This window comes from Macaca thibetana, chromosome 2 (genome assembly GCF_024542745.1).
Source record: "Macaca thibetana thibetana isolate TM-01 chromosome 2, ASM2454274v1, whole genome shotgun sequence".
Taxonomy (NCBI): domain Eukaryota; kingdom Metazoa; phylum Chordata; class Mammalia; order Primates; family Cercopithecidae; genus Macaca; species Macaca thibetana.
The window spans coordinates 59,868,851-59,890,309 of NC_065579.1; positions in this window are offsets into that span (position 1 = coordinate 59,868,851).

Sequence of the window (21,459 nt, forward strand, 5' to 3'; positions counted from 1 at the left end):
TTAGGAAGAAAGGAATTCCACCATGATAGGGGAAATTAAATTATGAGAATAACAGGATGGCAGAGGGGGCTTTTTCTGTTGCCCTGTGTTTGACACAGAGCCCAGAGCTAAAAACAGTGACTGGGGTCTGATGCTTTCTCCAGGGTATTCCTAAGGGGCTAAAGAACTAGACCCCAGTCCCCATCCACCTCCTCTGTCCCTTAACACTCTGTCCTCGGGGAGTAAGTAGGGTGGAGTGATTTCCCTCATGCCATCACTAAGGGGCTGCTTCCCACTCCCATTTCCAAGTGAAGAAAGGGACTGTCTCCATTGTGACCTCTGCTTAGGCATAAGATTTGCTAGGCTATTCATTCTACTAGAGCAGAGAAGATGCAAGCTAGGAGAGATGGGTGGTCAGAGAGAAGAGGTTGCAGTGTAATGGTCACCTTGCCTGCCCATTATGTGGCATGGCCAGGGTGTGAGAAATTCCTTAGGGCAAGAGGACATACGGAAGGCAGGTGCCTTCCAGCCAACTTGCTGTAACAACGCCCTCCCTTCCCAGGACTATGCACCATTACTTGGGGTGTATTATTGGGGATGAGAGAGACCCAGCTGTAGCTCAGTCTTCCATATGGGGGTGTGCAGTGGGAAGACGCCCCCAGGGCCCTCTGACTGCCTCTCACCTGTGCTCCCAAGAGGTGGATTTGAGAGGCTGGCACTCACACTCAGGGTTCTCTGGAGAAGCAGAGCAGTGGGCAGAGTGAGGGCCACAGCTGAGCCTTTTGGGTGGAGAGACCCTGTCCCTTTCCTTCCCACTCTTCCTGCCTAAAATACACAAGGAGCAGGGCATAGGAGAGGGAGGAGGGGTATCTCAGAGCCCTCACTCCCCCTCACCCATCTCACTTCAAGCAGCTGGGGTCCTGACTCAAGCCTTCTGTGGAGTGGGAGGAGTTGGAATTTAAGTGGAGTTTGAAATTGAAGTTTTAGTTTTTTTTTTTTAATAACCAAAAATGAATAGAAAGTGATGCAATTTTGGTCGGGGGCAGTGGCTCATGTCTGTAATCCAAGCATTCTAGGAGGCCAAGGCAAGGGTGTTGCTTGAGTTCAGGAGTCCAAGACCAGGCTGGACAACATGGCAAAATCCCATCTCTACAAAAAATACAAAAATTAGCCAGATGTGGTGGCGCACACCTGAGTTCCCAGCTACTTGGGATGCTGAGGTGGGAGAATCGCTTGAACCCCAGAGGCTGACAGTGCAATGAGCTGTGTTCATGCCACTGTGCTTCAGCCTGGAAGGGGGACAGAGCAAGGAGACCCTGTCTCAAAAAAAAAAAAAAAAAAAAAAAAAAAAAGTGATGCAATCTGTCCGGGATGCCATGGAGAGATGGGAAAGGGAAATATGGAATTTGGATAAAGGGTTAGGAAAAAGTTGAAAGATTTCATATTTATGCTCCAGTAAGTAGAGCTAAATTGGCTATATAAGTATGTAATGGTAATGCTATTTAAACATGAATATAATTTTTATTTTTCCTAATTCCTGTTCCTCCTCCACCCTTCATCATTAAGACTTATTTAACAGAGAAAGAAAGGACAGTATCAAAGAAGTTCTGAAGGAAATAAAGATCATCAGTGTTTCCTAACCAACAGAAAGAGAAAATAGATAACCGTTTTAGTTTTTAGGAAGGTGTGTGTGTATGTGTGTGTGTATGTGTGTGTGTGTGTGTGTGTGGTGCAGGTGTGTGGGAAGGACGGACATTACACAAACACACACATACTCTCACACTTCACAACTCTATACCCAGGACAGGGAGAGGAAGGAGAGTGTAGGGGGAGAAACCGGGAACATGTGGTCAAATAAGTGGACCCTGATTTTCTCCTCATACCTACATGGCCAAAGGAGAGACAGAGTTTTAAAGAAAGGTCTTTTGAGGGGGGCTATATTCCCAGAGCAAGGAGGTTTGTTTCTAATTTCCCTAGACACAGCCTAGGAAAATTTCAGGCCTTCCAGGAAAATGAAAATATCTAATATGAAACCCTATAGGCAGTGAATTAGACATGGCTGCAGGTGGCATCTAAGCAGAGAGAGGGTCAAATATAGAGCCCCAATATCACAAGTCATCAGATAAATGCAAGACAAAACCATGGCGAGATATCTTCTCACATGAATCAGAATAGCTATAACTTGAAAGTCCAAAAATAACAGATGTTGGCAAGGTTGCAGAGAAAAGGGAACACTTACACACTGTTGGTGGGAGTATAAATTAGTTCAGACCCTGTGGAAAGCAGTTTGGAGATTTCTCAAAGAACTGAAAACAGAACTACCATTTGACCCAGCTAGGCCATTGCTGGGTATATACCTAAAGAAAAATAAATGGTCCTACCAAAATGACACCTCCATTCATATGTTTATCATAGCACTATTTACAATAGCAAAGACATGGAATCAATCCAGGTGCTCATCAATGGCACATTAAATTTAAAAATGTGTGCTGTGTGTCCAGGCTGAAAAAAAAAAAAAGACAAAAATAAAAATTAAAAATGTGGTACATATACACCATGGAATACTGTGCAGCCATGAAAAGAATGGAATCATGTCCCTTGCAGCAAGATGGATGTAGCTGGAGGCCATTATTCTAAGAGAATTAACACAGGAACAGAAAACCAAATATTTTCACTTGTAAGTGGAAGCTAAACACTGGGTACACAAGGACACAAAGATGGGAACAGTAAACAGTGGGGATCCCAAAATGGGGAAGGAAAGAAGTGGAACAAAGGTTGAAAAGCTACCTATCAGGTACTATGTTCACTACGTCAGTGACAGGACCATGCGAAGTCCAAACCTTAGCATCATGAAATACTCCCATGTAACAAACCTGCACGTGTACCCCCTGCATCTAAAATAACTTTTTTTTTTGAAAAGAGAAACTTTTGGAAGTGTTGGCTATATTCTCTATCTTTACTGTGATTATGATTTCATGGGTATATACATATGTCAGAACTTTTCAAATGGTACACTTGAAATATATGCAGTTTATGGTATGTCAATTATAACTCATAAATCTAGGGGTTTTATCCTCTGAAAGGAATAAACTTCTGATACATACAATAAGATGACTGCATCTCAAAATGCTAAATGAAAAAAGAGCAAGACACAAAAGGCTACAAATGATGTGATTCTACTTATGTATTATTCTGGAAAAGCCAACATTAAACACAACACTACAGAAATCAGATCAGTGGTTGCCTGGGGAGTGGTAGCAGGTGCTGACTGCAAAAGGGCACAGGAAATTTGAGGGGTGGGAGATGCAGAAATGTTCTGTATTTTCATTGTGGTAATGGTTACACAACTACATACATTTGTCAAGACTCATTAAAACATGTGTGAAAAGGGATTTTACTGAATGTATTTTATATCTCTATAACCCTGACAAAAATAAAAACAAACAAAAAACCCAAATATAGAGCCCCAAGAATGCCTTGGCTTTTGTGATGTGGAAGGATCCAGAAATTCTTACACTCTGCTGCGGGATTGAAACCAGAGGCCTCCAACCAGGGCTCTGGGAGCAACACGTGGGTAAGACACTCTTTGCCCCACAAGCTCCTGCAAGCTCCCCGGTGCAAGCCTGCCAGGGGCTATTGGAGGAAGAGGTGGAAGTAGAGCCAGAGGATTTGCAGCGCCAGCCTGAATGAAAGCAGGGCCAGTTAACAGGGGCAAGGACCCCTGACACCCTTGCTTTACCAAAAAAGCTGACCACAGATGTCACTGGCAGGGTGTTGCCAGGTAGTGCAGGGAATATGTCTGAGGAGGCCAACCCTGGGGTCAACTGTCTCCCTCAGCTGCCCCCAGAGACATGCAATCTCTATTCTACCCTCAGGTCCCTATTTTGTGAAATAGCAGGGAGGAATGGGAGAAACAAACCTCAGAGGGTGTTTGAACTTTGAACTGACTGCATATTGACCTGGAAAAGACTGTTTAAAGCAAGGTAACTGATAGACTCCTTTTTTTTTTTTTTTTTTTTTTTTTGAGATGGAGTCTCACTGTGTCACCTAGGCTGGAGTACAGTGGCGTGATCTCAGTTCACTGCAGCCTCCACATCCCGGGTTCAAGTGATTCTCCTGCCTTAGCCTCCCAAGTAGCTGGGATTACAGGCTGAGTAGCTGGGATTACAGGCGTGCACTACCACGCCTGGCTAATTTTTTGTAGAGACCCATTTTGCCTTGTCCTGGGTGGTCTTGAATTCCTGGCTTCAAGTGATCCTCCCACCTTAGCCTCCCAATGTGTTAGGATTAGAGACTTGAGCCACCGCACCTGGCCATTGACTCTTTTTTTTGTTGTTGTTGTTGTTTTTGAGATGGAGTCTCACTTTGTCACCCAGACTGGAGTGTGGTGGCGTGATTTTGGCTCACTGCAACCTCTGCCTTCTGGGTTGAAGTGATTCTCCCACCTCAGCCTTCCAAGTAGCTGGGATTACAGGAGTGGTCTTGAACTCCTGACCTCAGGGGATCCACCCTCCTTGGTCTCTCAAAGTGCTGGGATTACAGGCATGAGCCACTGTGCCTGGCTGGCCATTGACTCTTAACCAGCAAATTTGTACCTTTCCTATCCCACCCCATCCTGCCACCTCCAAAAGTGGGAATGGGGGCTTTTGAGGAAGTTTATATCATTTATAGAAAGGCACAATGCTGGCTGGGTGTGGTGGCGCATACCTGTAATCTCAGCACTTTGGGAGGCCAGGGCAGGTGGATCATGAGGTCAGGAGTTTGAGACCAGCCTCACCAATATGGTGAAACTCTGTCTCTACCGAAAATACAAAAATTAGCTGGGCGTGGTGACACACACCTGTAATCCCAGCTACTTGGGAGGCTGAGGCAGGAGAATTGCTTGAACCCAGGAGGCAGAGGTTGTAGTGAACCAAGATCGCCCCATTGCACTCCAGCTTGGGCAACAGAGCAAGACTCTGTCTCAAAAAAATAAAGGCACAATGCTGCCATCTTTTTGGTGCATATAAACTGTAGTATGTCATTAAACAATCCTGCTACAAGTGTTTTCAGCTGTGCTTCTCCCCACAGTACCTGTGTGGGTAGAGTGAGACTTGGGTTGTGGGGAGTAGGCTACGAGAGAGAAAAAGAGGATTTGAGGGAGATGAAGAGGGAGAGAGGGAGTGACTTGGAGAGGAGAGCAAGAGGAGGAAACACATGGAGGGACTCTGAGCCCATTGGAGCAAAGGAGTTTGCCGGGAGGACTGAGCTTTTGGGGAAAGGAGAGGAATTCGAGAGGATTGCTCTGTGATGTGTCCTGTGATCCACTCCTGATCTCATCGAGACGCCTTCTGTGAAGAAATGTGTTCTGTTCCACTCCCTGGAATCTGCTGTCCTGTTTCCATTCTGAGGCTTCAGTATGCTAGGACTGGCTTCGGGGCCCGGGCACCTTGGGGTCACACACTTCTCATATAGCGGTCACCCAGGCGAGAGCTGAACAGATTCCCCTTATTGTAGAGTCTGTCTTGTGTCTATGCTCTTATGTTGAAATATATGGCGTCTTGTCCTGTTTTGTCCCATTGGAGAGCTGTCTGTTCCTCACCTGCATAACAGTCATTTTAAAAGGAAGTTTACTATGAAATCGGCTTCCAGCTTTCTCAGGTGGAATAGCTCCAGTTTCTTTATTCTTTTGCACAAGTTGCTGGAGGCTTTCCTTCTTTGAGTTCTTTAATCATCTTTAAGTCTCCTGGGATTTGCCAGGTATGTTTTCAGTTAATTAGCCTAGAGTAGGATTAGCAAACACCCCAAACAGCACTTGGCTCGTGTATTTATGAGTCATGCTCTATCTCTTTTAACTACTTTACATTTATTTCTTCAAACTATTTGTTTAATTAAATAAAATGTCAAATTTTAGTTATAATGAGCTGAATGATTTCACCTGTATGCTAAGTTATTTGGGCTTCTTCAGACTTGGATTTCACTGCCTTTTGTAACAACATTGGCTTTTGTATGATGTAGAGGACATTGATATCTCATATATATATATATATATATATATATATATATTTTTTTTTTTTTTTTTTTTTTCTTGAGACAAGATCTCACTCTGTTGCCCAGGATGGAGTGCAGTGGTGTAATCATAGTTTGCTGCAGTCTTGAACTCCTGGATTCAATAGATGCTCCCACCTCAGCCTCCCAAAGTACTGGGATGATAAACTTGAGCCACGGCATCTGGCCCTTATGATTTTTTTTTTTTGATGGTCTATTTTCAAGGTAAAACTCTTAGTGAATAATTAGAAGTTTAGATTTTTTAAAAGTTTAGTGTTTGTTTACTTAAAATGAGAGAACTTTAAGTCATCATAAGTGTCTAGTTCGGTTGATTATGTGTCTAGTGAGGCATAATACACAAAAATGTTGAACATTCCATTTAACCATGTGGGAAAACTGGGAATTCTGAAGGATTAAATTTCAGTATAAGACAATGGGAAAATTCTATATAACTAAGAGGAGATGAAAAGAAGTAAATAAGTTTATAATTTTCTGGAAAAAAGTAAAAAGGATTTTTTTTTTTAAAATTCTGGGTAGAAAAGTAGGGAAACAGTTTCAGAATTTCTAAAATATATTGCTAGTATGCCTTGAATTTTATGGTCCACTTTAAGGCTTGAAAACAGTATTTACAAAAACTGACTGGATTATTTATACCAAGGGCATCTTTCATAGTCAAAGGCTACCTGGAGATAAGCTCAATGATATTTGAGAATAGTATAAAACACTTCAATACTCATAATCTCAGGCACAACTTGTAGATGTAGTTAAAGGAATTTCTTGATGCTATATTGATTTCTTTTGGACAAAGTAAAAGATATTTTGACACATCAAGTACATTATTTTATTTTTACTAAAAGGATAGAAAAGCAAAGCCACGCCTAAGAATGTGTTAGAAGTACAAAATATTACAAACATTTGGGCTAATTATTTAGATAATTCAAATATTAAAGTTTGAATTATTCATTAGAGGTAAAGTAAATTTGTGTTGAATCATTTATAGAATTGACTTTGTTCTCTTAATGGAGAATTAGCTTCAAAACCAGGAAGTGGTAAGTAGTCGGGCGCGGTGGCTCATGCCTGTAATCCCAGCACTTTGGGAGGCCAAGGTGGGCAGATCACGAGATCAGCAGTTCCAGACCAGCTGGGCCAATATGGTGAAACTCCGTCTCTACTAAAAATACAAAAATTAGCCAGGTATGGTGACGTGTGTGCCTGTAGTCCCAGCTACTTGGGAGGCTGAGGCAGAAGAATCACTTGAACCTGGGAGTGGAGGTTGCAGGGAGCTGAGATCGTGCCACTGCACTCCAGCCTGGGTGACACAGCAAGACTCCGTCTCAAAAAAAAAAAAAAAAAAAAAAAAAAACCAAAAAACTAGGAAGTGATAAGATTAGAAATAATGTTGTTTTTTTTTTTTGGTTTGTGTGCATCATTTTATTTATTTTTATTTTTATTTTTAATCTTACTTTTTTTGAGACCAAGTTTCGCTCTTGTTGCCCAGCTGGAGTGCAATGGTGTAAACTCTGCTCACCACAACCTCCACCCTCTGGGTTCAAGAGATTCTCCTGCCTAAGCCTCCTGAGCAGCTGGGATTACAGGCATATGCCACTACACCCAGCTAATTTTGTATTTTTAGTAGATACGGGGTTTCTCCATGTTGATCTGGCTCATCTTGAACCACTGACCTCAGGTGATCTGCCTGCCTTGGCCTCCCATAGTGCTGGGATTACAGGCGTGAGCCACCGCGCCCAGCAGTGTGCATCATTTTAGTAGCAAATTATTTATTTGATGCTTATTTGAAGGGTACCTAGCCATTAGAAAATGTGTTCATTCCCGCTTTGTTTATTTTAATATTTTTGACTTTTGCTTTATTTTCTTTCATTAATTCTGTTTTCATTAATTCTCTTGTTTAAAATGGAAACAGAATGCTCTAGAATAAGCTTTAGTTCTCAAGTTTGTTCACTTATTTTCTGACTGTCAGTGATCTCATTAATCATAATGTAATCCTTGGTAAGCAAGGACTAGAGATATGCATTGTGAAAGAAAATGAAAAGAGGAGGGCACAGAAGGAAGATGGGGTGGATTCAGTCTCCAGTGCCACTGTGGTTATATCAGACTCAGAAAGTAAAATTAACATGCCAGTACTCAGATCACACACATCTAGTGGCATACATTAGTCAACACCCAACACCACAAAATCATTAAAAATCAAATCAAAAAGGATAAATTATCATTCTGAACAATATGATACAGGTACAGTTTAGTCCTCTTCTCTCTTCTGATATATAGTTGTGTCTTTCCATCACTGTAGGCAGACCAGAAGTGACATCACATTTGAGGTGCAATCAATATGATTAATCACCTTGGAGGTAAGACATATTGGTTCTCAAGAGCTGGGCCTGAGGTCAAAGGAGAGCAATCTTGTAAGTACAGAAGAAAGGAGCATCAAACAGTGCACCTATCTTGGGGACCTCGACCTTCCAATAAATCACATCATGGCACACCTACCATGATAATATTTCACATTTTCCAAACAATTTTGGCGTAAGTATCTTGGGCATTTTTTTTCCCCCAAGATGGAGTCTTCTCCATCACACAGGCTGGAGTGCAATGGCATGATCTTGCCTCACTGCTACCTCCACCTCCTGGGTTCTGGGGATTCTTCTGACTCAGCCTCCCAAGTAGCTGGGATTACAGGTGCCTGCCACCATGCCCAGCTGATTTTTGTATTTTTAGTAGAGGCGCGGTTTCACCATGTTGGTCAGGCTGGTCTCAAACTCCTGACCTCAGGTGATCCACCCTGCTCGGCCTCCCAAAGTGCTGGGATTACAGGCATTAGCAATTGTGCCCAGCCATCTTGGGCATTTTTAAAGAAATAGCACTGCTATTATAATTTTGTTTTCATGTAAGTGGAAATAGTGGATTTCCATGAGATAAAAGCAATGGGGCAATGCAGCTAGCATTGTTTAGTGCTAGATGAGGCTGGTAGTTGGAAGAATTATAAAAATCAGGGAGAGATGTTTCTAATGACATTAGCCAAAATAAGTCTGGAAATGTGATTTTAGCAAGTCTTCACTTTATTTCATTTGTGGGTCACATTTCCCTTCCTAGCAACCCCAAATTCTTATATCTCTTTAAACCTGATCTTATGAATGTTGTAGAACCAAATTTGTGAATTTCAAACAGGCTACTGCCTTTTCCAGAGATATTTACAGTTTAAGCAGTTTTTTTTTTTTAATAAAAAAGAAAGAAAGATAAGCTTTATCCTCAGTAAATGGAATTTCAAAGTCAAAAGAGGCTGAGCAAGAGCCTTTTTATTTATTTGGAGGTAGAGGGTCCTTTCTAGTACAGTCTTCTTTGCTTCATCTCTCGGTATGAATGCCTTTTGTCTTTATTTTAGATTTTTAAATAAGTTAGGTACAAAAGTTCAGAGAAAGTCCCACTTGATTTAGTGGAAATTCATCAGTTAACTTTCAGGTGGTCATGCTATTAAAACAGTCTTCTGGGTATATCCTGACTTAAGCCAAGAAGTTTTCACTGGACCACTTTTTTTTTTTTTTTTTTTTTTTTTTTAATTTTTGAGATGGAGTCTCGCTCTGTTGCCCAGGCTGGAGTGCAGTGGTGTGATCTTGGCTCACTGCAGCCTCTGCTTCCCCAGTTCCGGTGATTCTCTTGTCTCAGCCTCCTAAGTAACTGGGACTACAGGTGTGCACCACCACACCCAGCCGATTTTTGTATTTTTAGTAGAGATGGGGTTTCATCACGTTAGCCAGACTGGTCTCAAACTCCTGACCTCAAGTGATCCTCCCACCTTGGCCTCCCAACGTGCTGGGATTACAGGCATGAGCCAACCCACCCGGCCATTTCTTTTTTTTTTTTTTTAAAGACAGGGTCTCAACATGTTGCTCTGGCTGAACTTGAATCCTGGGCTTAAAGTGATCTTCCCATCTCAGCCTCCTGAGTAGCTGGGACTACATGCATGTGCCACTGTGCCTAGCTCAATAGCATATGTGTTAACTGAGTTAGTAACACAGTTCTTTTCTACCACCTCCACCTCAGGAGTATTGGGAGAGACGTTTAATGAAAGAAAAAAGTAGTAAATTTGAAAAATAGAACATACTAAATATTCTGGTTTTAAAAGAATGACTCTATTAAGTCTGTGAAACATCACCTATATTTTCTTTGATAAAATAAAGAAATGCTTGGTTGAAGGCAATAGCAGGTTCATGTTTTTATGATTGCATATCTCACAATAAAAAAGTAAACTCATTAAGTTTGTTACAAGGATTTGGCAGTTTTTATGTGATTTACTCTTATTAACAAGGACAAGGTATTGAATTAAAGTTTTGTATCAAATCTATATCCTAGAGGGTTTAAAATAAACCAGTCTGGGTGACACACAGGTAGGATGCAGAAAATCACTAGTAAGAATAAGGCAGGATTCCAAGTAAATCAGATGTATCTATTTGTGTATGTTATATATTAAAACATGAATTTGTGTTTCATAAGTGTAAGGCTTTCACTTGGTTTCAAGGGCCTAATATTTTAATGACCTATCCAGATCCTTTCAAAAAATGTCATTCCCTGACTATTTCAAAGACTTTACTTCTCTATTTCTGCTAGCCCTGGAAATATTCACCTTTGATTTTTTTCCCTTTGGTCACAACCTTCCACCTCCTGCTTTTATCAAGTCCTTCAAAATGGTTTCTTTTCATTCTGCCTTGGCATTTCTCTGTGTGCCCTGTGGCAGCCCACTCCAGCCTGTTGTCTCCCATTGCTCACTTAGGGGCTTTACCTGGAACTGTGTCTGGGCTAGACCTGGTCCTCAAGAATATGTATTTAGAAAAGTGAGCAGCTTTAATCTCATTGTGATGTCCTTCCCTCTGTCACTTCCCTGCTCTTCCAGTCTGTTAGCTTTTGATTTCTTTCTTCTTTTTTGAGAGAAAGTCTTGCTCTGTTGCCCAGGCTAGAGTGCAGTGGCACAATCACAGCTCACTGTACCCTTAACCTCCTAGGCTCATGTGATCCTCCCACCTCAGGTTCCTGAGTAGCTGAGACTAGAGGTTCATGCCACCATGCCCAGCTAATTAAATTTTATTTACTATTATTTATTTTTTTTTTTTATAGAGAGAGTGTCTCTATGTTGCCCAAGCTAGTCTCAAATTTCTGTGCTCAAGTGATCCTCCCACCTTGGCTTCCCAAAGTGCTGGGATTACAGGTGTGAGCCACCATGCTTGGTCACCCTTCATTTCTGACTTCTTTATTTTTCAGCTGCATGTTTGGGAAAGAGAGAACATAGGGAAGGCCTACCACACACTTGACCACCTCTGCTCAGAAGTGACCCATATCACCTCATCCATGTTCTGGTGGCCTAGAAGGAGGCAGGAAAAGGTAGAGTTGCACAGAAATATTGATGAGCATTGACAGTTTCTTTGATGTCGGTCTTATAGAATTATTTTGAGAATGAAATATGATAGCATTTGTAAAATATTTAGTTCAGTGTGTGGTAGATAATTCAATCAATAATTATTAAATTGCTTAGTATTCCAGTTCAATAAAAGTTTTTCTCTTACAAAAGAGTTGATGAATTAGCATTCTACTATATGTTGATATATTTCTGTGAGTTTGGTTAGTGCAAGCCAAAATCAGAGAGGTTGTTCCATACTCAGAGTATTGATAAAACCATATTTCTGGGTCTGCAAGAACAATGACCTAGAAACACCATCCTGTGGAATCACATCTTGGGGGCATTTCAGTCAGCTCTCAGGTGAAATCCCATGGTCAAAATGACGTTTTTCTTCTGATTTTAGCTGAGCTCTTAATGTTAAGACCTGGGGATTGAAGTATCTATCTATCAATACACATTTTTGGGGTCATTCTGAGTTATCTCTAGTAGGCCCTTTGTTCTATTCTAAAGCTCATTTCCTGAGCTTTCTGTGGGATGCCTGCCATGGAGTCACCTTCTGGTGTAGCCTGGTGGTCCTGACACTCATTGCCTTGCCACCTGCACTTCAGGTGGCTTAACACCCAATCTTGAGACTGAATGTGTCACCCTTTCTGATAATCCCATACCATTTTCTTTTTCTTTTTTCTTTCTTTCTTCCTTTTTTTTTTTTTTTTTTTTCTGAGATAGAGTCTCGTTCTGTCACCCAGCCTGGAGTGCAGTGGCGTAATCTCAGCTCACTGTAACCTCCACCTGGGAGGTTCAAGTAATTCTCCTCCCTTGGCCTCCTGAGTAGCTAGGATTACAGGCGCGTGCCACCTTGCCCAACTGATTTTTCTATTTTTAGTAGAGACGGGGTTTCACCATATTGGTTAGGCTGGTCTCAAACTCCTGAACTTGTGATCTGCCCACCTTGGCCTCCCAAAGTGCTGGGATTATAGGCATGAGCTACCGCCCCCGGCCACCTTTGCATTTTCTAATCCCTCTGCCCCTTTGGTGCCTAAATCAGAACATGCCTACCCCCGGAAGAGGCAGGGCGCGTCTGCCTCGGTATCAATTCTACTCACTAGGGAGAAATAAAAGCCATTATTTTTATTTTGAAACAAAAATACATATATTAGGAAATAGAATGTAGAATCCTTTTGAATTTTGAATCAAGAACTACAATAATTTTTTTTTTTCCTATAAATTGGGTGGAACTCTTGACCCATTTTTAGTTTGGTTTCATTTGCCATTTTGAAAACACTGTGGGAAGAGTTTAAGGAGCACACTTCTCTCACTTACTCAATTAAGTTGACTTAATTTAAGCTCGTTCTTACCAAGTCTAAAACAGATTCTATTCTAGCAATCCATCCTCTGAGAGGTCACTCCTGATGTCTTCTGGCTGGTAGAGGTGCCTCTTTGTAATGCTCACAGCCACGCATGGCTCTCTCTTATGGATTTTGTATATATTTTATTTATTATTTTGTTATTTAGCAAACATAAAATGCTTACTAAAAGCAAGGCAATCTTCTAAGTGATTAACATATTTTAATTCTCACAACAACTATATGAGGGAGGTACTCATTTGTGTGTATGTATGCGTATATATGCGTGTTGGTGTGTGTAAATACATCTGCGTGTATGTATTCCTGTATACATATATGTATGTATATATGTATGTATATATGTGTGCATATATATGTATGCATTTGTGTGTGTGTTTATGAAACATTGAGGTACAGAAGCTGAATAACTTTCTCAATGTCACATAGCCAATATAAGCCATAAACCAGAAATAGTTTTTGAACTCAGGTAACTGACTTCTAAGTCGATACTCTTAGCCACTATATTGCCTCTTGCTGTATTTTAATTGTTGGTTAACTTCTCTCTTTTTGTCTGGACTATAAGGGCCTTCTGGACAGAGCTTTACTGATCTTGTATCCCTTGAACCTTGAATGGGGCCAGGCACACAAATAACAGGGCAGTCAATGTTGGCTAAACCTCCAACCTCTTCCACATGGAGAGGGTGGAGGTCATTTGAACTGTCTGCCTGGGCCATGTGACTTAATGACCCCATCACCTTCTTTATGAACATAGCCAGTGGGTTCTAATTGGTAGAGGAATTGTACACTTATTTCATTCTGTGCTTAGTGGAACACATTGTGAAATTTTTGTATAAAATATCTTTAGACAGTTTCCTGGAATATTTTAACAATTTCTTTGAATGTCCGAATGGGAATTCTAGGATTCCAATTTCTCTCTGTCACTTGTTGTTTATGATTCTAGGAAATATAGCTTAGTTCAAAGTTTGTGAAAGCTCAGGAATCTTTCTGCCATGTTCTGAGATTTTATTCTGTACTACCTGTCCTAGAGTTCTGATTTTAGGAACAAACTCCACCAAAAAACAGCTTACGAGGCTTTGAAAGTATAAGCAGATGCCATTACCTGCAATATCAGCAGTTTTCCTTGGAATCTTTCCTAAGCCACATCTCAAGGAGCTGATTTGGATCAAAATTTTATATTCTCTGTGAGCTGAATCATTTTGAAACATACTTGTTGCAAGTGATGACTGGTCAAAAGTAAATCTACTGAGTGTCAGCTCCATATAGGAGGAATCCACCACAGTTTAAAAAATCAAAACTGTATTTTCCTTAGAAAACGTTTTTTAATGAATATCAAGCTATGAATCTTCCTTATTTTGTTGATAATTAAAAGGAAGGCTTTGCATTACACCAAATTTGGACTCTCTTTGTGGTCCTTGTTTCCCCTAGCCCTACTTTATTTCATACACACACATATACACATGTATACTTTTGTTTTTTTTTTTTTTGCTTTGTTTTGAGACAGAGAGGGTCTCACTCTGTATCCCAGGCTAGAGTGCAGTGGCATGATCATGGCTCACTGCAGCCTCTACCTTCCACACTCAAGCAATCTTCCCTCCTCAGCCTCTTGATTAGCTGAAACTACAGGCATGCACCGTACTCAGCTAATTTTTGTATTTTGTAGTGACAGGGTCTTGCTATGCTGCCTGGGTTCAAGTGATCCTTTTGCCTTGGCCTGGGTTCAAGTGATCCTTTTGCCTTGGCCTCCCAAAGTGCTGGGATCAAAGGCACATGCATACTTTGTTTATTTCTATTTGGAATATTTTGAGAAAATGTGGTCTGCCTGCTGTCAGTTCCATGTCAGCATTCATTGCCTCACTAATATGGCAAACATGCTGTGTAACTTTTATCATTACCTTACTTGCATCTGATTTTCTTTTTCAGAAACTGGAAGTAGTTACATGTCTTTGTAGGGTCAGATAGTTAGAATTATATCACAGTTATTCTCTCTCCCTCCTTGCCTCCTCTTCCTTCTTTCTCTTTCCCCACCTTCAACTCTGCAAACAAACCATTAGTGCTTTTATAGTTAGAGAGTACCTTGAGGGAGGAAATATTACTATTTCCTCTTGAGGGCAATCTGGCAAGTTCTGCTAACATACTAAGAGGTGTGAATCAGTACAGTGAGGCCAAAGGGATCATATGGTTGAATTCAAATCCTGAAGCAGTTACTCTGGATATAAATGACTTGGCCACTAATTGTTTATGGCATATTAAGCGCTAAGAGCTAGAAAGATGATAAAGGACATGCATTTGGGGTAGTATATTAAGATTATATGTTGAGTGTTACTTGTGGTAGGTAAGCGCAGTGTGAAAAACATAGTAACTGACACAGCCAAAGATCAATAATCCACATATTTGCAATTAGAATATGTATGTGTGTGTGTGTGTATAAATATGCATTTATCTATATGTGGCTCTTCTTATCCCAGAAAGGATTGAAGATTATTTACCAAAATAAACATGGTACAAAGAGATAAGTAAAATGGAAAACAAGTGGATGAGAGTACCAGAACCCTAAAGGAGGGTAGGAAGATGCAGATGAAGCTAGGAGTTACATTATACATTAAATGTGTGCTGTAAGAATGGGTCTATTTGCTCATGTTGGCTACAAAGTCTGCCCTAAACTTTCCAGTAGCTAATATAGAAAGCGATATGGCCCCAAACTAAGAAGGAGCAAAATTATTCCTAACGCTAAGAAGACCAGTGATGAATTTTTCATAAACAGTGTGCTGCAAAATAACTAGGCCCTCAGCAATATCCCCTGAGTAAATACAGGAATGAATTTTATTGGTTTGCTCTATGATCCTGTGCACCCTGAGGCTGGCTGATATTGACTCTCTCAGAAATAGCTATTTTTCATCTGTGGAGCTGCTTATTGTTTACCAAGGCTCAGGAATCTTTGAGGAGGGAAGATAGCAAAATATTATTGTTTTTCTAGATTAAATTAGGTAACAATACTTTGGCAGCTAATCAATAGCTAATGTATAATCGGAATAATTGTGTATATATATGTATTTTTTATCCTGGAAGTAAACAAAACTTTTCTTAATTTCAGTGAGTTATTATTATTATTAATTTTGCTGTCATTTGATGTTATTTGAATATCACTCCTATAATTTCCACTATGTGTATGAAGAAAAGAGGGCAGAATTTGAGAATGTTTTAAAAAAAATTCTTACATGTTTCCTGTAAGAATTTTACATGTTTGCCTTAGACTTTTTTAACAAAAAACATTTATTTGTAAAAGTGATACATGTTCATTTTAGGAGATTTGGAAAACACAAGAACACACAAATGACCTAAAATCTCATCAGTTAGAAATAACTTTGGCATGTTATGTAGTATATGTCTTTATGTGTATGGTGTGTGCGGTGGCTTAATTTCTTAATTTTATGAGAGTTACTACATAGTTCCACAGCCATAGAAACTAGCTTTATAGTTTCTCTACTTATGATTAAGTAAAACTATTGATTTCCTATCTGCTTGAACACACAGAACTATCCTAAGATACTGTGGAATGGGGAGCAAAACACAAAACCCAAAACTTTGAGTTTAAGACCAGAGACTTGAGAGAAAGTCTGACATTCACACATACACTCCCACCACCATGTTTTTTGTTTTGTTTTCATTTTTTTTGGTTTCTATTAAACAATATTAGGTCTCAGTTTCCACAATGAAATAATGTTCCCCAAGTGATGGTGCTTCAGAAAGTGGGATGCACTATACAAATGTGAATGATACTGTCCTTGTTAACTAACACTAGTGACTTGGAAACTGAACAAGATCCCAGGGCTCTGACCAGGTGCTCTTGACCTTTTAATATAGAAGGAAAGGGGAAAAAGAGAGGGAAATTAGAAAGGACACTCCAAAGTGGTGACCAGATGTAGAGGTCATAAAGTCAAATCTGGGCTCCTCCAAGCAAGTGGTAGCCTTCTCTTCCTTGTTATCTTTCTATCAGCATTTCATGCTGCTTCCATTCCATTTCCACTTTCCTTTTCTCTTTCTTCATTTTTTTCTTTTCCTCGTTATTGTCTTATTCCTCTTCCTCATCTTTGTCCTCTTTTTCCTCCTCTTCCTCCTCTATCTTCTCTTCCATGTTAAATTGACCTGCTTTGTAGATATATTGACCTGCTTTCTAGATATTTTGTGTTAAAATAACTAGTTAAAATAGAACAATGTAAGACACAGTCTTTAGATTTGAGTTTGAATTTGGAACCCAAGTGAAAAATTTGCATACAAATCTATGACAATCTTGGTTTGAACCATGACCATAGCCAAAAAATAAAAAATAAAAAAAAGATAAAAGAGATGGTCCTTTCTCCTGGACATTCATATATGAGATTTATGGGAGTGGTGGAGAGGTCTATGATTCCACCACCACTGCTGAGGTGAGGGTGCTTGTCTTGACCACTTCTATGGTTGCTCTCAGCAGTACAACCACCCTAGGCCATGGCTGCTGAAAATGACAACCCTGGATTTTTAGGAGAGGAGGGGACTTTTTTTTAGGAGAGGAGGGGACTTTTTCTCTTATGAACCCTGTAGACAGTACACTACTTGTGTATGTGAGTGTGTGTGTGTGTGTGTGTGTGTGTGTGGTCTTCCTGAAAGCATGTATGAAAATTGAATATCAAACGTGTTATTTGAAGATGTATTTCTAACGTGTCATATATGTTCTTTAACTTTGATTATTTTCCCCCTGCAATAGAACATGCTGCCACCTGGCTTAAGCCCAATGAGTTTCTGAGTAAGGATGAAGATCTACAGCGTTTGGCATGTCCACTGATTTCCATTTTTCTCTCAGTAATGTTAGTTTTATGAAACATATATTTTTTGCTAGCATCAACCATTCCATTTTCTCATTTTCTATTACTTTTTATAAAACTTTAATGGCAAAATATAATAAAACTGTCAAACTCTTTCCACAGCACTAGGGACGGCTGTGCTGGCCATAGTGGGTGGCTGATTGGCCCCAGGAAGCTTTCTACATCATGGCTCAAAATGTTCATCTGGATGCCAAGGAAAAATTTAAGGATGTGGCCTGCAACAGTTAGGTTAAGGGCTCTAATGTATAACATACGTAAAAAAGATTATACGGAAGTTGAATTTAGAAAAATAAAGAACCATGTGCATAAGAAGACGGAGAGGGTAGAAAAAAAATGGTCTATAAGTAACAGCTAAACAACCACTACATAATGACTAAGTTGTATGCAAAATCAAGACTTTTATTGTTTAGGATATGTGTTTCTATCATTTAATTTTATGTGGCGAATGGGATGGGCCCAGAGACATGAGTTGAGGCAATAGAGAAGAGTGAGAAATATCGCTCAGAGGCATTGTCGTTTTAATTTATTTCCCAGAAGCATCATTTAAATTGACAGGTAAAAGTAACCACAGTTGGAAATATAAATAAGGGGACTGATAGGGATGTGTTCATTCTCAGTGCAAGGAACGCTATTGAGTGCCTGTGTGTTCCAGGAACTTGGGGGATGCAAAGGTGGTTGAGATGCAGCCTTTACTCTTGAGGAGTTCCAGGTACATTTTGTATGATACTGAGAGTACAAAAATAAAAAATGGGAAAAATCCAAATTGAATATTGAGACTTATTTTATTTTTAATACATTTTAATATTTGTAACAGTATCAAACTTTTAGAAAAGTTGCAAGTACAGAGGAGAACAAAAAGTTTTTTGCTCTTCTGACAATTTTAGAGTAAGTTGTTGACCTCATGTCTTAATACCTGTAAGCATTTTAGTATGTATTTCCCTACAAGCATATTCTCCTACATAATCACAATATAACCATCAAAATCAGAAAATTAACACCGATACTTTTTTTTTTTTTTTTTAAAGAGATGGGGTCTCTGTCAACTGGGCTGAAGTGCAATACCATGATCATAGTTTGCTACAGCCTCAAACTCCTGGGCTCAAGCAGTCCTCCTGCCTCAGCCTCCTGAGTAGCTGGGACTATAGGTTCACACCACCACGCCCACCTAAATTTTTTTTTTTTTTGGAGATATGGGGTCTGGGTATGTTGCCTAGGCTTGTCTTGAACTCTTGGCTTTAAGCAATCCTCCCACCATAAAAAAGCACTGGGACTACAGCTGTGAGCCACTGCACCTGGCCCTTTGCTAACTTTAATCCTCGGACCCCATTTAAGTTTTGCTGACCATCCCAATTATACGCTTTATAACAGAAGGTTCCAGGTCAAAATCACACATCACATTTAGTTGTCATTTTAGTTTCCTTCAGTCTGGAAGAAGTCCTCAGTTTTTCTTTGACTTTCACAACCTTGACACTTTTCAAAGGCTATTTTGTAAAATGTCATTCAAATTGGGGTTGTCTGATGTTTCTTCATGATTACACTCAGGTGATGCATCTTTGGTAGGTGTGATGGTTAATGTTGGGTGTGAACTTGACTAGATTAAGGGATACCTAGATAGCTGGTAAAGCATCATTTCTCGGTGTGTTTGTGTGAGTGGTAGACTGAGTGGGAAAGATTTGCCATCAATGTGGGTGGGCACCAGACAATCATCTGGGGGCTAAGATTGAACAAAAGGCAGAGGAAAGGTGAATTCAGCCTCTCTACTGGAGCTGGGACACCCTTCTTCTGCCCTTAAATGGCAGAAGTCCAGGCTTCCCAGCCTTTGAACTCTGATTTGCAGTAGCGGTAGACTGGGTTCTCAGGCCTTCAGACTCAGACTGAGAATTACACCATCAGCTTCAACACTCTGGGAAGCTCCCACGCCTGGATGTTTTCCTCACCCTCTTTGAGTTCTGGCAGCCCACAGCAGATTGCCCCTTTTTGGTGGACACTCTTCTTACTCAGCTCAGGCTTTAAAACCCCTGTGGGGCAGCCATCTTAGAGAGTGTCTGCTCTATGACACCCTGCTCTGGACCATGGTGGCTCTCTCCTTTGGGGACAAATGCTTCCCTTACTCTGCCCCAATTCATGGTTTTAGGACTGCATTATTTGGAAGGGAAGGAAAGAGAAAAGGGGAAGGAAGAAAAGGAAGAGAAGATAAGATCTATTTTAAACTATGAAAGTTGGAAGAAATAGCAATGTATATTTTGTATTTGTTTTCTATACTAATGATAAATGAGGCCTCTAGGTCTCTTAAAAGACTAAAACATTATGCACATTTTTGAACTTTACATTTATTTTTTTCTTAAGGGTCTAATGTAATGCTAGATAATTAGACTCCGATTCCTTATTTATATTCTTATTTGGGGCCAGAAGTGAATTATATTTTAATATACAATCTCCCCTTTTTTAATATGCCCAGAAGGATTAGAAAATATTGGGAATTAACAATTATTGGTGAAGAGACTAGATTGTAAAGCTATTATATTTTAAAATAAAAGTCAGCATTGCTCCCTTTAATCATGTCATGCAATTTTGCCCCAAAGGCATTTGTCCTTGTCATTATCCATTGAAATGCACCGTAAACCCTATTAATTTAATCCAGATGAAGTCACACTGTTATTTCTGACTCCATTTTGTGGTTCTATCGAGGTAATTACTACCAAGTGATCAGTGATTGAGTCTGAAAAAGTGCATTTAATTATTATTAATTGAATAAACACTGAGTTAATAAAACCATCCTAGGATATTATACTGGAAATTAATTCAATATAATATATCTACCTTCAAGAAGTTATGCCCTGAAGGAGATAATAGAGAAGTAACAATCTTTTCCAGGAAGGTGAAAGACACTTAATAAATGTTCATTGAATTAAATGTTTTCCTAACACTTAGAAGCTGGGTGGCTCATGGGAGCTAAATGACAATTTCGTTCATGCAAATTCTTAATATGGCAAGCATGTCAAATTAATCAACAAGGTTAGACAATCCAGTGACTTGTCTGAGCTTTTTAATATCTGAATAGTAAGCTGGATTTAAAATAATCAGTCTATCTAGTCGATTATTTACTTTCTTACGTAAAATGTAGTAAGGAGTCAGGTTAAATCAAGGTAAATAACCTAAAGTTAAAAACTTAAAAATGTCCACAATCCCATCCCTTTCTTTTTCTTTTAAAACGTAAGGTGCCAAGTAATTTTCTTAAATAATAATATAGAATAATAGATAGTTTTTCTGTCTCTGACTGGCTTGACTTTGCCTTGTTCCATGATTTCAGCTTAGAATTCTTACTAACCATAATGTGGAAGCATTGCAGGGCCTTGACAAGCCGTGATTCTGGAATTGCCTCACAAATTTATAGACAAAAGAAAAAAAAGAAGTGGGATGTTTTGCACTTAGCAATGTGTGAGTGGTACACTGAGTGGGAAAGATTTGCCGTCAATGTGGGTGGGCATGAGACAATCATCTGGGGGCTCAGATAGAACAAAAGGCAGAGGAAAGGTGAATTCAGCCTCTCTACTGGAGCTGGGACACGCTTCTTCTCCTGTCCTTCAACAGCAGAACTCCAGGCTTCCCAGCCTTTGAACTCTGATTTGCATTAGCAGCCGACTGGGTTCTCAGGCCTTCAAACTCAGACTTAGTAACGTAAAGCAAGGGTTTGAAGATGTTATCACAATCAAGTACTTCTGCAAAATTCACAGAATCCAGGAAGCTAAAATTTCCCACTGAAAGAAGAGATGACCACAATACCCAACAATACATTTACTGATTCAGCATGACCTTAAAAATGCAT